The sequence below is a fragment of the Misgurnus anguillicaudatus genome, unplaced genomic scaffold (assembly GCF_027580225.2).
Source record: "Misgurnus anguillicaudatus unplaced genomic scaffold, ASM2758022v2 HiC_scaffold_28, whole genome shotgun sequence".
Lineage (NCBI taxonomy): Eukaryota > Metazoa > Chordata > Actinopteri > Cypriniformes > Cobitidae > Misgurnus > Misgurnus anguillicaudatus.
The window spans coordinates 7,484,844-7,500,193 of NW_027395278.1; the positions used below are offsets into that span (position 1 = coordinate 7,484,844).

The following is a 15,350-nucleotide window of genomic DNA, read 5'->3' on the forward strand; positions in this document are numbered from 1 at the left end:
AGAGAGAGAGAGAGAGAGAGAGAGAGAGAGAGAGAGAGAGAGAGAGAAAGTTAAACAGCATCAATTACGTATGTGATGATGAATCGTCATGAAACACGTTATATAGTTAAGAATAATAAAGACAGTAAAAAAGATATCAGTAGCTTTATAGTGACGTCACGCGAAAAAGCATGATCATGTGTAAAATCGTGTTTAAATAATAGTGATGTCATGTGAAGGGGCGGGGCCACGTGTAAAATCATCTGATGCCACAAAAAAAATCATCTGATGCCGTTTTGTCCGATGCCTTTTTGTGCGAAACCTGATGCCGTTTCACCTGATGACTTTTAGTCCGATGCCGTTTTGTCCATGTCTGATGTGCGAGACCTGATGCCGTTTCACCTGATGACTTTTAGTACGAGGCCGTTTTGTCCTATGTCTGATGTGCGAGACCTGATGCCGTTTCACCTGATAACTTTTAGTCCGAGGCCGTTTTGCCCGATGTCTAATGTGCGAGACCTGATGCCGTTTCACCTTATGACTTTTAGTCTGAGGCCGTTTTGCCCGATGTCTGATGTGCGAGACCATGTTTTTCTGAGAACTGATGCTTTTAAGTCTGAGGTACGATGACGTTTCATCTGATGCCTGAGTTCTGACGCTGAGGTCTGAGGATGTCCTAAAATGAACACCGTACATAAGACACTCTAGACCTACAGAATTTCGCTTGACAGGCAGATAAACCTGAGTGTCATCCGCATAAAAATGGAATGACAAACCATATTTTCTAAAAATTGAGCCAAGAGGGAGCATATATAGAGAAATAAGCAAGATGTCCTCAGTGAAGTCTCCCATAATCACTTTCTTTCCTGAATGTTTCTCCAGCTCATCAATAACATGCAACATATTTTATCGGAACATGATAAGTGGATATGAATTAGGTCTGTACAGCAAAGCAGCATTTAAACTTATATGTGGAACTGCAAAGTATAGACATTCCAAGTTGCAAGGTTCTGGAATGATGAAATTAATCCTCTGGGGTCTTGGCTGATTTTGCATCCTTGAGTAGTTTTGACCACCACTGATATATTTTTTTTTAATTATTTTTGCTCAGTGCCTGTGTATCCTACCTTGAGTACAGCCTTATTTCGGAAACTCCTAAATCTTGCAGCTGGCTTTGATGTATCTGTATCTATGGTGAACATAACATATAACTAATTTTGGGGATATAACAAGCAATCTTTTGGTCTCATGAATCTCATGTACCTTACTATTGTTATTCTAAAAAACAAAAGAGCCACTTTGAAAAATTCTGCCAGAAATAAGATGTCAAGAAGTGACCAATCCTTTCTAAACTATGTGTTGTTATTCCAGATTAAAATACCAGTAACATACTTGCACTTGAAATTAGCTGGTAAGAACTTTGACATGTAAATAATTAGCAATTAATGGATGTGGTTTCTCAACAGCCCTCCCCCCAGCTCCCATCAGGCTGCATGTTCCTACCTCGCTGAGCTCCTTCTGCACCCGGACCTGCGGGTTGGTGCTGACTGGTGATTAATGCCTGTTCTTTTTAATGAGCGGATAGTTTCATCAAACCCGTCCCCTGTTCCCCCTCACTCCTTCATTTCTGTGATATCTGAACCTTGTAGGGCTTTTGGCTATGGTTGCCATTGTTTATTGCTGATGGATTTTGTGTATTGTTGGAGCAGTCAGGTGTCAGGTGGTTCTATACACTCTCCTCCAGAGATCCTTAGCAGCATTGTGATTCATTTTTCACTCACTCACCTGAAAACCATTTTTCATTTGATCTAATTTCCGCAAATTAGTAAAGGATCTTGTTGTTTTCGCTCCTCAGGTAATATCATTGAACAGCAGCTGCTGATCTGATGAACTATCTGTCTTTTGCCCTAAGGTGTTCATGAGATTGAGAGATTTTTTATACTGCATTATTGTTTCGGAGTAAGACAGTTTTCTCAATTGACTTCCAACTGGTTCAAAAAATTCAAAACATCCATCTGTCATCATTTGATGTATAAGGAAATAAAACTGATATTTATGCCTGGCTCAAACTAATTTGTAATTTTATTTGGTCCTGCTGCATATCAGTGAGGGCATGTGACTTCTTTATTAAGGGCCCATGATGCGAAGCTCATCACAACATGTATTTAGCGCGTTATGTGTGCGGCTCTTCAAGTCAAAATACTGTATGTGCTCTGCACGTCATGTGCATCATGTGTCACATCAAAATACGTGTCTGTCATGATTCACGAAGGAACGACCACATGGGGGCAAAAGAAAAAACATTAACAGATAACTGTAATGGACAAGACTAAGACAAGCACACACTATGACTTGACTTGACTTGACAATGTTAACCATATCAAACATACAACACAATTCAGCACAGGACAAAACACTCTGGGAAACTAAATGAGATAACGAGGGAAAGTCAGGTGAGGGGAGTTAACCAATGATGAATAATTAACAAGGAAACAAGGGGACAGGGCAAATACAAGACACAGCAGCACACAGCAAAGGCCATGTGCTACTACACAAAACATGGGTACTGCTACATGACCATAAACAACTATGAATAACTATAGGTGTGTTTGACTTCAACACTGACCGATCGGTGGCTGACTTGAAGCAATGCATACCGGTTAGCAGTGTTGTTTTTGTCAACGATGACGATAACGAAATGATTTCGTTGACGCACCTATTTTTTATAACTCTAACGCGACGATGACTAGCTAAAATGTCTCTAAGGTGACGAAAACATGACAAGACACTTTCGAGTTCTGTTGACGAGACGGAACGAAAATGATTATACTGACGTTCACAATGCATGTAATTTCTGCCTATTTTGCGTGAAATCTGTCTGTTTTTAGCTAAAAAGTATCAGCAATGCTGTCGCTTCCTATCCTTGTTTTGGGTCAACACTCATTCACGCCCACCACCCAGCTGCCACCACCATGCCGCGCACCAGATTTTAAACAACAACAGCAACACACCTGCGGCTATGGTGAGTTCGAAGGACATACGAGATGAATAAACAGAAACGACGAGATGATCTATGGACATACTTTTAGTATAATCCATTAGACAGAAAAACGGAATGCATATCGGGAGATGATGGTAAATGTGGCCACAAACTACGTAGGAAGAATACCACCAACCTCAAGCGGCACCTGAAGGCTCATCAGGATAATATTAAGTAACTAACAAGTCACGCTGTTAACATATCATCTACATTCAATTTTACTCGACATTTTTAACCTAAATTAATTTTTATCTACAAAATTTGGCTTAAACTTGACTAAAACCTTTTTGCATTTTCATCTACTAAAACTTGACTAAAACCTTTTTGTGTTTTCGTCGACTAAAACTTGACTAAAGCTATCAATTTTATAAGTGACTAAAATGTGACTAAAACTAAAAGCATTTTCGGTAACACTTTATTTTACGACCCGCAAAGTACCGCGTAATTAAACCGAATTTACAGCGTACCTATTTGTAACAACAGGGTACCTCTACAGTACGTACTTGTAGGTATAAGGGAATAATATTTTAAGTTTGGGGTAATAAGGGGGTAAGACTATGAAGAATTATAAATTATTTATACTCTAAGTATTTTATAACAACAGGGTACCTATTGTAATATTACGTGGTATGTATGACTTAGTCAAGTCTATGGGGAAATTATGTTTTATTTTTTTTATTGTGAGTTTTTCATATTGACTAATGTTACACTCAATGTCTACGAGCCACATCGGCAAATAAATATAACAGCACATCACTTTTATTTTTGTAGCCTATATTACTTGCTTTTAATAACAAAAGTCCAGCTGATTTAATGTGGTTATCTTTTTTTTAAGGTAAGTACAATAAAAATAGCAACTTATTCCCTATTTACCAGGAAACTCCTACATTTGCGGACATATTTGAAGTGGTGCTTTGCAATTTATTTAATGTAAACACAAGTATTTTAGCCAAATATAATTTATGCAATGGCAAACCAGAATGAAACAACAGCAGATATCAGCTCCCGCTAAAGCAAAAGACGACTACATGCGTAGGCTACTGCGCAGGTGTACAGCGCGCGGCCGTCTGCAGGAGGTTTGCTGGAACGCGATCCTGAGGTGAAATTTCTTTTTTTTAAAACGTTCTACACTGTGGAGTACGGCTGCGAGTGATGTTAGCAGGATCCGCATGCTGGATAAGGTGACTGGTTTTGTTAATACATTTCAAACAATGTTTTTTCAAGAAAGTTGCCAGCTAACGGTAGCAGGTTAGCTAGCACATAAGTTAGCCTAAATTTATTAACGTAACTAGCTCAGAAAACTCTGTTTCTGTCAAGGCACAGTGAAGAAACATTTACTGAAGGCTTTCATTTATGTTTTTTATATGTAATGCAGAACAGCATTTGTGAGACGACATCAACTCATCATCCGAGTGGACAAGAACACCAACAGAGGAAGCCAAGCCGCAAAAACAATGAAAAATTGTCATGACTTTTTATTTTAAATAAAAGTTATGTGATAATAAACATTAAGTGTTGGCTTAATTATAGTGTTTTAAAGATGTTTTGAAATAAGTTGTTTTAAAATAAAAATAACAATATTCTGTATGTTTATGGTATTTACCCTATAACATTTATAACAAGAGGTGAACAAAGCACCACTTTAATTTACAGCCCGCAAATATGAGAGTTACCTGGTACATACACAGAACAATCGGGGAATAAGTCCCACTTTAATTTACAGCCCGCAAATATAAGAGTTACTTGGTACATACACAGAACAAGCGGGGAATAAGCCCCACAATTTACAGCCCGCAAATATAAGAGTTACTTGGTAACTCATGTATACATATATCAAAGAGGTAAGTTGCTATTATTTTTATTGTGTGTTATATTTTATTTGCCGACGTGGCTTGTAGACATCAACTGTAGGCTATACAAAACACTTCATCAGGTAAGTAGCAAATATGAAAAAGAAAACATATTACACATAGACCATATTACCCATAGACGTAAGTCATACATATTACAATAGGTACCCTGTAGTTATGAAATACTTAGAGAATAATTTTCCATATTTTCTTACCCCCTTATTACCCCAAACTTAAAATATTGTTCCCTTATAACTACAAGTACGTACTGTAGAGGTACTCTGTTGTTACAAATAGGTACGCTGTAAATTCGGTTTAATTACGCGGTACTTTGCGGGTCGTAAAATAAAGTGTTACCGCATTTTCGTCCAAAAGACTAAGACTAAAACTAAAACTAAAAGGGCTGCCAAAAACAACACTGTGTCATATGGCTTTAACATACAGTAATAGCGATTCAAGATCAGCCGCCTGAGTCAGCCAGTGCAGTTTGCCAAGAGGAGCTGCACGGGCTGTAATGACGACACAGCTGTTTCACAATGTAGACCCCACTACATTGGTATTTAAATAATATATGCTTATGTTCAACTCTATTCTTGTAAAAACAGATGCTGTAAGCCTCTTCAGTTTCACTCATGCTCATACACGGACATTCAAAAAAGTATAATTCACTTTTTATGTTGTTTACATCTTACAAATCATGTTTACTGCGATAAAACAAGCAAACGCCACGTAATCAGCCATGCCTGACGTAAATGCAGCAAACTACGGTAACCACAGCATGTTCGACCTCACGTCTCCGTTTTCAGCTCCTCCTCGCCAATCGGTTACATCCAGCCGCAGCCAATGTCGAAAACACCTATTGACAGACTGGCAAGATCATGTCACGTGTCTACTGCAGACGGTTCAAAAGGGTTTATGATAAAAGAGACGCTCACTATTAAGTTAGTGTCTTGCGGGTATTTTGTGAATGTAAGCGTCTCTTTCATTATTAACCCTTTAGACGCGTGTGCAGCAGGCACATATTTTGACATGACGCATGATGCACATGGTTCACATGACGCAAAAAACACATATTTTGACATGACGAGCAACACGCATGAGACTACGAACACATATTTTGAATAGTTGTCCCTCAGAAGGGAAGTCATTGGCTGCCACTGCTGCATATAAGACTGCATATTATTTGTCTAAAGACTACAGGAAAAATAATTAAAGCTGCTAAAATTAACAACAAAATGCTGCATAAAAGAATGAATATATTGTATTTTTGCAGCTCTTTTGATACAAAGACAACAAAATAAAAATAATAAAAATATGCTTTAAAAGCATGTAAGAATGTTGCCTTGTTATGAAGTCATTGGGTGATATGTTAGAGAGTAACTGATTGATGAATATTAAAGGAATAGTCTACTCATTTTCAATATTAAAATATGTTATTACCTTAACTAAGAATTGTTGATGCATCCCTCTATCATCTGTGTGCGTGCACGTAAGCGCTGGAGTGTGTTGCGACGCTTCGATAGCATTTAGCTTAGCCCCATTCATTCAATGGTACCATTTAGAGATAAAGTTAGAAGTGACCAAACACATTAACTTTTTCCTATTTAAGACGAGTAGTTATACGAGCAAGTTTGGTGGTACAAAATAAAACGCAGCGCTTTTCTAAGCGGATTTAAAAGAGGAACTATATTTTATGGCGTAATAGCACTTTTGGGAGTACTTCGACTCGGCGCAGTAACACCCTCCCTCTCCCATTATGAGAGTGAGATAGGGAACGGACTTTTCAGGCGAGTCAAAGTACTCCCAAAAGTGCTATTACGCCATAAAATATAGTTCCTCTTTTAAATCCGCTAAGAAAAGCGCTACGTTTTATTTTGTACCACCAAACTTGCTCGTATAACTACACGTCTTAAATAGGAAAAACGTTGATGCGTTTGGTCACTTCTAACTTTATCTCTAAATGGTACCATTGAATTAATGGGGCTAAGCTAAATGCTATCGAAGCGTCGCAGCGCACTCCAGCGCTCACGTGCACGCACACAGATGATAGAGGGATGTATCAACAATTCTTAGTTAAGGTAATAACATATTTTAATATTGAAAATGAGTAGACTATTCCTTTAAGACTATATCATTGTTTTAAAGGTACAAATGTTTAGCAAATGTCCATTCCATCCTATTCTGTGAAATTCAATGAATAATTAAATAAATTCGAAAATTGTGTAAATTGGAAGGAGTTTGTCTGACTTATCTGAAGGATTTAGTGAGATTCTGGCCAACTTTCACTGTAATACAACACAAGAAAGACACAGTTGTAATAAAATAACTGACAATAAAATTGATTTTCACAATATGAAGCTGCAAGTGCATGTAACAAAGAGACAACAGAGTGTGGTATGAAGTGGCTGTGTAGTGTATTGTACAAAATTGTCCATGATTATCAGTGTAGGGGAGTTTGAGTGTGTATGTAAGTCCAGCTTTTCAAAAGAAATATAGTCAAAATATAAACAGTTAAAACATGAAAAAATATAATTTAAGAACCCGTTTGCAATAAACAACAATGGCAATAAAATAGATTTACAAAATATGAAGATCTAGTGCAGTTAACAAATAGACAATCAAGTTAAATTGTTGAAGGGTTTAAATCAATCAATTGTCTGCCAATCTTTATTAGGGACACTCTCAGTCCAAAGCAGAAAATACATCAATCAACATCAATAGCAAAAAAATTATACAAACACAAAAACATTTAATGACACAATCACCTATAAAAGCAAAAATAAATACAAACACATAGACATTCAATGACACAATCACCTATTTGCATGTGTACTAAAAAGTCTGACTGAACTGACAGGATCATGAATGTTAAAATTATACTATTTAGAGATTCTGATAGCCTACAAATACATCTATACATGAGATTATGCATTACAGGAGCGCAGGTTGGCACACCAGCACTAAACATTTGGCTTGCACTATTCCATCATGGCACCTTAAGCAGCAATCACATGTCATCATACTTAAAAGCAGTCTGTGTGGTGAATTGTTCAAAATTGTCTATGATTATCAGTTTAGAGAAGTTTGTCCGTGGCATAGTCACAGAATTTTGTGCTCATTTTTCCGTGGCATTCTCACGGATCTCCGCATTTTTCCGTGGCCCTGCTACGGACTGTCTTTTTCCGTGGCATTCTTACTTATTGGTTACTCAACTGTTTTGTCCTATTTTCTTACCATTTTTGCTTCGGTTTAGGGTTAGATTTACATGAAATGACATCCCTACCCAAACCCAACTCTAACCCCAACGCCAGGCAACAATTGTTTAAAGTTTAGAAAATATAAAAGAATAAATCAGAAAAAATAGTATAAACCAATATTTAAAGTGACATACTAACGCAAACACCAAATCTAACCCTAAACCGAAGCGAAAATTGTTTGAAAATAGGAAAAAGCAGTTGAGTAACCAATCCTTGAGAAGCAATGCAGCAAGTTAACATACAGTGCACATGTTAAAAACAGTACATTGTTAAAAACAAATATTAAAAAAATATTAACATACGTTTCAAATTTTACATAATGATTGTAGCTGGAAGAGGGTGCATAATATTTGTCACATGTTTTAATCCACAAACAAAGTTTTTAACAATGTACTGTGCTGCAGCACGTCAAAATAAACACGTCAATTAAGGGGAAATTAAGTATTTGAGGGAGTGAAAGTAGTGCATTAAATTTGGACAGCCCGGACACCCCTCTGGCTCCGCCACCTTATCGGAGTATTCCACTGTATCGCATGGGCTGAAGGTGCTGAAGTCACAGAGGTGAAAGAGCCAAAGTCTGCACTGCCGTCGTTTTCAAATGAAATTTAAAGGGGAATGAAGCGACACAGTTGTACAGTTTATGGAGCTAACATAGCAAAATTTTAGGGGGGCCCGTAAAAATGTCCTAACGACGCCCCTGGCAGTGGGCGTTTTCATCCAGGTATTCAATGCGGCGTGCCCATCAAAACGAAGCATTTCTCGAGCCAGCCTTAAAACCAGGTAAAAAATAGCCTAACTTAGTTTTTACATTCAATAACATCAAAAGCAATGAGTAAAACCTTCTGTCAACAGTATAAAACAATAAAAACAGCTGATTCATTGCCCCTTTAACTATCTGCAACGTGCAGATGAAGGTTTGCTCTTCTGAGCTTCACTTTGTGCAGATGCCAGGTATTGCCTTTTAGGGCAGGCTATTCAGAACTTTGTTGATCTGCTTCCAACTAGTAGGCAGGTCGGAGACTCTAAGCGGTTACAGTGTCTGTTGGAAGATTCCATAATTGATCTTTTATTGCCTGTCTAAAAGGAGACTCAGAACTTTGTATCTTTTATAGCAAAGAGAGATCTGGTGATCTGTTACAGCCTTCGTTGTGAGGCCCAGAATGTGGTGGTGTGTTGCTGTGAAGCCTGCTTTATATTTCTGCGTTGGACTCTATGCTCTAATTTGAATGCAGTGTCAGTGCTGCATAAACTTTATAATTAACAAGTAAATACCTTAGATAAAAAATCATAGCTAATGCGTATTAACTACACTGAGCTAACATTACTGTGTAAAAATGTTTGTATACAACGTTAGCTAAAGATCCTTGAATTCTTGCCTGGTTGCCAAAGTGCCAAACCTCCTTTCCACAGCAGTGATCCATGCTCACCATCTCCCCTGGTCTTTAGGAAGCCGATCATTTTTATTTTCAACAATTTTTTTTTGTTCTAGAGGTCAGTTTAGCCACTAGCCAGAGCGATAAACAAAGTTAACCGTGAAAATATCTGATGAAACCGTTTCTACATATATCAGTAATCATGTTTGGTATGTATTTAAAGTTACATACACATTTCAATAACTAAAAACGATTTTCTATTCATTTTACCCTGCTTAAAAAACAGCATAGACCAGAATAATTCCCATGCTGGTCTATGCTGGTTTGGTGTTGGTTTAGCTGGTGGTCACCAGCATGCCAGCACCAAAACACAACATATGCTGGTCTTGCTGATGACCATGCTGCATCCCATGCACCAACATCCCATGCACCAACACCAAAATGCAACATATGCTGGTCTTGCTGGTGGTTGTAACACAGTCTCACCCCATGTCGTCAATATTTGACGACACTTGACCATTCGTTAATATGTGACGCGGAGGGTATACCTTTCGCATCATTTTTTGACGATCTGGGGACTTCAATACTATTACGTCCGTTGCATTCTCTTCTCCTATTTTCTTACCATTTTCGCGTCGGTTTAGGGTTAGATTACGCAAAATTAAACAGTGTACGCGAAATTAAACAGTGTACGCGAAATTAAACAGTTGTCACCTGGCGTTGGGGTTAGGAACAGTTGTCACCTGGCGTTGTGGTTAGAGTTAGGTTTGGGTAGGGATGTCATTATGTAAATCTAACCCTAAACCGACGCGAAAATGGTAAGAAAATAGGAGAAGAGAATGCAACGGACGTAATAGTATTGAAGTCCCCAGTTCGTCAAAAAATGATGCGAAAGGTATACCCTCCGCGTCACATATTGAGGAATGGTCAAGTGTCGTCAAATATTGACGACATGGGGTGAGACTGGGGTATTTTGGTTTTTCCAGCAGAGTACATCTTAAAATATGACAATCAATTACCAAACCAAAGTTTAGTGCAGTTAGTGCAGTGAAGATCAGGCTTAAGACTGGGGAAAAACCCAATACATAATATATTGTAATATTTCATTAGAAAGCATAAAATGCTAGTGATGAAATTATCCTTGTCCAGAAAGGTAACTGTCAAGCTTGCATGTGGAAGGAGAAGGACTGCAGACTTGGAAAGACTATCAAATGATAAACTTTAATTATAATAACATGAGGGACTGTTACACACTTAATATGGCTAAGAACAGACAACTTTTGGAAATAGGAGAGTATAAATAGGTTGGAGATGATGAGGTTAATCGCTGGCAGATAAGGATGAAAGTAGGAACAGAAACATGTGAGGAAGCATGGAGGATGATGGGTAATGGAGGCTTGAGGGAGACAAACAGAGAAAATGGGGAAACAGGCAGGACTGGGAGCGTGACAGTAACAGTCTAACCTTTAATTCCAAAAGTATATTAAATGCTACCAATGTCACGTCCACCACAGAATGGATTTGAGATGTGGTGCAATGACATTTGCTCATGACAGTTCAGGGGAAAGAAATACAATAAAAAGGACACAATTATTTTTTTGATGTGTATATATATATATATTTATTACACGGCTCTCTGGAATGCTTGATTCTGATTGGTCAGTTGAGACATTTGCAGGTTCGTTCTTTTCGAATAATAACCGCTCCAAAATAATAACGCATAGCCGGACTACTTGCACGAGTAATATCGCTCCGCGCCAATAAAGATCAATAAAGATTACTGTCTGTGTGGCGCCATCTTGTGACAAACACTCGACAACCACGACAAGAGACAGACAGCTTACTGAGACTGAACTTGACAAAATAGAGCATGACAGCTACGAAGCCAACACACAAAAAAATACAGAATGGGGATTAAAACTTCTCAAAGAGAAAAAATGGAGAAGTATGAAGCAGAGGATCTTTATAAGGTATTACGATCATTTTATGCATCTGTGCAAAGTTTCGCGGAAGGATAAAAATGTTAATTTAAAACAAATATGCCAATAAAATGTTTCAAATTCATATTCATGTCCAGTTTTTTTTCTTATGTGGCAAGTAGCCGTGTAATAAGCGGGATAATGTAGAGGCAGCCGGTAGTTATTGGGAAATAAGCCCCTTCAGTGTGATACAAGACCCTCCGCTTCGCGTCGGGTCCTGATCACACTGTCGGGGCTTATTTCCCAATAACTACCGGCTGCCTCTACATTATCCCTTACATATATATATATATATATATATATATATATATATATATATATATATATATATATATATATATATATATATATATATATATATATATATATATACCCATTGGTGCATTGTTAGCAGAGAAGTGATTGAGGTTTTAAAAAGTCCACAGGTCAAATTTGATCGTAGTAGAAGAAACATCCTAAAATATTGGCATATTATACTTCTGTGTTCCCAGTTCTTAAATACCAAACTAATTAGAAATGTAACCCTTTTAAAGATGATGGAATTAACTGATATGGGTGAAAAGCATCTACATCAGAGATTGTTGTGGCTGATAATGAGTTTTATGTCAATTAAAAATATATCATCAGAAGCTTATCTAGAAAATCATATTTTTTTCTACACAGAACCACATTCAAAAAAATATCTCCCCCACAAAAAAAATATATTTTAATTTGCCAGGTAGAATTTAGATATACATTTTAGATGCAAGTTTGTGTGAAACAACTTCTACGCTTTTATATGGTGAGGGTTGGAGAACAGTGTTGACAAAGCATAAAAACCTGCAAATTTGATTGTGGTTGTTTATTTTATTTATTCAATGAAGAGCAGATAGAAATTTTAAATGGTCCACAAGAAAGCAGAGGGTATTTAAACACAGCAGAACCCTGAGAGAAATGGTGACAAAACATCATTATACAGTCCAAGTCAGTCTCAGATGACTTAACTTGTTTTCAAATTTACCTCATTACCAATGTGAAAAAAAATTGTTATTTTGCCAGGACACAGCATTGCCCCAGTTATTGACATACCAGGAATTCAGCAGATTTTACTACAGAGCAAACCTATTTTTTCAGTGCATCTCTGTGGTTTGACTACTTAATGTGCCGGTAGAACCTGCTGTGGATTTAGATTATGATAAATGAAAAATCAAATATTTGGGTCAGGTTTAACAGTGTCACGTGTGTAACACAATCCAACAAGCCTGACACAGTTAACGCAAACAAAGTCTTTAAAAGATGGATAATGACAGGGAGTATGGGGTGTTGCTAGACATAAAACTCTACTGGGGCACATAGAGCAGCAGTTTTTTCTATGAGTTTTTGTCTTGAAATCCTGCTGCATGCAAGAAATGTGCAACACAATGAACTATACAAATTTCCTTTGCCTAACCCACTATTCCTATATTGCATCAAGAACCAGGAAAGACAAATGTACAGTATGTATTTACAAATAATTAAGGGCCAGTTTTACTGGGGCAAATTAGCATAAAAGCGCAATTAAAAAAGCACACAGATGGGAGTGGTAATATCTGCGAGTTATTTACTAAAAAGGCACGAATTAAACAACACAGGTGCACACAGTCTACTAAGAGCAGCGCAAATTAGGCCAGGGTCATAAATAAGGAGAGCTGATGAGATGCAGGTGATATACTAACGCCTAATGTTCTTGAGTTTAGCACCACGGACATCACAGCGGAAAATTTGGGGTGTGATATCCCAGCTAACGAAGCCATAGTACAGTACTTTATCTAATTCAGTACCCACTGTCACAGAATGCGATATCAGACGCAGCCCTTCTATATTTAAAGGCAGGGTAGGCAGGAATTATCTAAAAAACTTTTTTACGAAATTGTTTAAACTGTCTTTATATACAAATGCATAGTTAAAGTGACACCATGTAATTTTTCAACCTTCATAATAAATTTTCAAGACCCTTGTGATAGTACCTCGACTTTAAATAGGTTGAATGACATGTCTACCATAGCCTGACGGGGTCTGTATCACTTTTACTCGTATTTTAAAACTTAGGGTTTCTGGTAGTAACCAGGGGCCTCATTTATAAACGTTGCGTACGCACAAAAGAAGGCGTACGCCACTCTCTACGCAATAGTTGTTATTTATAAAAAGCAAACTTGACGGGAAAATGTGCTGTCCGTCACGCAAGCTCTGACCCAGGCGTACGCACAAAAACGGGTGAAATGAGAAATGGCGACACCGACGGCAGATGGAAGAAACACGTGAAAGTGAAAGTAAAAATGACAACACTACCTCTCATAAATAACATGAAGACTTCACAAAGCAAGTCTTACAATTAACAGCCTACACGAACACCCGTTTGATCGATCAGCAGTGAAACAAAATAAATAAATAAATAAATCGAAAATTACAACAAAAATTCAAATGAACACATATTTGCTAAAAGAAAAGTAAAAATATGTTCTGCAATAATATTGGCATGTTGTGCAATTCATCCTCTATGTACAAAACTGATATTCTCGTCAATGTGTCCGTCTGGCGGAGCAGATATAGATGCAATTACATAGACAGATAGATAGATAATTAAAGCTGGGCGTACACGGTGCGAATTCTGACGGTCGGAACGTCGTGAGCTCTCGCACACGACACGAGTGAGTTTATGCGAAAATAATTCGTACGCAGTCACACACGACAAGATTTTACTGTAGGACTTGAGGAATTCTGACGTAAGCAATTTCGCACCTGTGAGTGGCAGAATGTACAAAAAATAAAACAAGAAGAATACGGCAAAGATATTGGCTTTTGTGCAGAAAACTGTTTCTGTTTTTTTGTATTTCTGTTTATGCATTCCGAAATTGCAATATAGGTCTAGTGCTGTGGCGGTGAAGGAATTTCTCTGGCAGTGGTTTTTCTTGCTAGCGCATATGCGGTTTTATCTTCTTAATATATCTTGATTGTAGTGCCAAGTAAATATCTATATTGGTATTATTAATGTTACATATATTGTTGCTTTTTTATAAATATGACGTTTAAAAACAAATTCAGTGGGCATATTTATTTATTTGTAAATGCAGAATGAGGAGCAATTGAGGTAAAACGCAAGGTAAGATAACGTAACACGTCTTTCCCTTTATGATTAAATTATTTAGACAATACATCTACAGCCAAATATTAATTTGTAAAACGAAAATCATTTAATGTAATATTAAGCACATTGTCTAGGCTTGTTTGCATTGTCTAGTGCAAATGTACGCGGACCCTCGGTCAATGCGGGGTATTGAAGTAAAAGTGCACGCAGCATTTGTGCTCATGTAAATGTACAAAATAAATGCCATACAGAAGGCATTGCATATTAATATATGGCATTTTCTCAGTAGGCCTATGTAAATTAATACATAGCAATACAAATATAGTATGAAAACAAATTAATCATTATTTAAATAAAGTTTCAGAGATAGCCTACATTTTTAGTCATTTAAATATTCTCATCATTTCAGAACAAGCTTAGGCTACCATAACAACGTACATTGGGCTATATCATCCCAGCCAACATTGCAAGGTGGGGCCCATGTGGGCCCCATATGGGCTTCCTATGTGGGCCCTATATGGGTTTGTCCATGGGTTCCACTATGGCCCCACGTGGGTTGCCCACATGAATTTGATATAGAAACTGAGTGGGGCTTATGTGGGGCCCACGTGGGCAACAAACATGGGGCCCATGTGGGCCCTATATGGGCCCCATATGGGCTTCCAATGTGGGCTGTACATGGGTTTGTCCATGGGTTCCACTGTGGCCCCACCTGGGTTGCCCACGTGAATTTGATATAGAAACTGAGTGGTGCCTATGTGGGGCCCAC

General features: G+C 37.7%; 1 long non-coding RNA gene across 1 annotated transcript; it reads left to right on the forward strand.

Annotated features, from left to right (window-relative positions):
- Positions 1-4,113: 4,113 nt before the first annotated feature.
- Positions 4,114-4,525, forward strand: LOC141362577 (uncharacterized). Its single transcript, XR_012368312.1, has 2 exons — positions 4,114-4,200; positions 4,395-4,525. It is a non-coding gene; the product is annotated as an uncharacterized lncRNA (long non-coding RNA).
- Positions 4,526-15,350: the final 10,825 nt, after the last annotated feature.